A 1,815-nucleotide genomic window follows, 5' to 3' on the forward strand; every position below is an offset into this window, starting at 1 on the left:
ATCAATCAATCATCAATCAATCAATTTTATTTTATAGCCTTCGTACATCAGCTAATATCTCGAAGTCTGTACAGACACCCAGCCTAAAACCCCAACACACAGCTAGCTAATGCAGGTGGTAGAAGCACTGTGGCTAGGAAAAACTCCCTAGAAAGGCCAAAACCTAGGAAGAAACCTAGAGAGGGAACCAGGCTATGAGGGGGTGGCCAGTCCTTTTGTCTGTGCCGGGTGGGAGATTTATAACAGAACTATCAAGATGTTAAAAATGTTCATAAGTGACAGCATGTCAATAATAAATCGATGAATAATTTTCAGATTGGCTTTTCATAGCCGATCATCAAGAGTTGATCGTCAAGAGACTTGACCTGGTGGCAGGTGCAGGGAGAGGTGCGACGACATCGTCCAGGAGGCCAGAATGCAGAGGAGAAGGCAAGAAGGCAATCACTTGATCTGAGGGGGACCGTTATGATTGGTGCATGGGTGAAATTAAACACACTACATTCCAGGCGGCCATGATGGCTGAGGAACTGAAGAAGGAGCAGGACAGCAGCTCTCGACTCTGGAGAGGATAAAGAAGAAGCTGAGGTTCGACTCCAGCTTCTTCTTGGAATTCAGAAGGCTGGTGTTCTGGAGGAGGAAACAAGACSATTTGTTTTGACGCTCAAGAGAACTTACAAGTCACAGGGCAGAAATTATGAAAATCTAAAAAGGCAGCACTGTCGAAGACGAATTCCAGATGCTTGGTTGCGTTTCATTAGAAATGGCTTTTGACCCGTACCTGGGAGTGCAGCAGTCCGACGCGCTCGCTGGCGTCTATCAGCTCAGTCTCAGCCACTTTGCGRCCTCTCTCTGTCTGCTCCAGAGCAACTCTCAGCTCCTCGATTTCAGCCACCATCAGACCGTTCCTGCGYTCCACCATGGCTGCCTGCTCCTTCATGTCCTCTGARGCGCGGACGGCRTCATCAAGGTGCAATTGGGCATCCTGGGGTTCACAATGACATGGGTTCATTAGGACTCATTGGCAAGTAGGGGCGATAGGATCATTGATAGAAATGTAAATTGGTAAGAATTTCCCCAGTTTCCCTACCTTTCTACAGTATATTAATCCACTATTTAATCCCTCTGTTCTATTCTTTTCTACAGATTCACAAACAAATACCTCCCCATGTTCAGATGTTTGAGCCTGATGTCCCAGTCCCTTTACCTTGAACTGTCCCTGGACGTTCCTCAGCTGTTTCTGGGACTCAGCGGCCTGCCTGTTGGCGTGGCTCAGCTGGATCTCCATCTCGTTCAGGTCTCCCTCCATCTTCTTCTTTACCCTCAGGGCGTCATTCCTGCTCCTGACCTCAGAGTCCAGGGTGCTCTGCATGGAGTCRACCACCCTCTGGCTGTTCCTCTTGATCTGCTCCATCTCCTCGTCCTTCTCAGCGATCTTCCTGTCCACCTCACCYTTGATCTGGTTCAGCTCCAGCTGCACACGCAGAATCTTGGATTCCTCGTGCTCCAGTGTGCCCTGAACAAAGAGAAACAGTCAAGCGAATTGTGTTTATTACATTTGGATGTGTATAACACAAGAAACTAAATATACAGTTTATTCTTAATTTGGGTCATGGGAGGATGATTTTGGTCACGGGAGGATGGTCAATTTCTCTTTTGAGTCTCGAGCTGAAAACGTTTTAGAAGCCCTGGGCCRTGTTCTGTTATAATCTCCACTTGGCACAGCCAGAAGAGGACTGGCCACCCTTCATAGCCTGGTTCCTCTCTAGGTTTCTTCCTAGGTTTTGGCCTTTCTAGGGAGTTTTTCCTAGCCACCGT

General features: G+C 47.8%; 1 pseudogene; it reads right to left on the minus strand.

Moving 5' to 3' along the window:
* The window catches only part of LOC112069783 (myosin heavy chain, fast skeletal muscle-like), a 25,071-nt pseudogene that overhangs the window by 4,550 nt on the left and 18,706 nt on the right, over nucleotides 1–1,815 (minus strand).

This window comes from Salvelinus sp. IW2-2015, unplaced genomic scaffold, assembly GCF_002910315.2.
Source record: "Salvelinus sp. IW2-2015 unplaced genomic scaffold, ASM291031v2 Un_scaffold1117, whole genome shotgun sequence".
Taxonomy (NCBI): Eukaryota; Metazoa; Chordata; class Actinopteri; order Salmoniformes; family Salmonidae; genus Salvelinus; species Salvelinus sp. IW2-2015.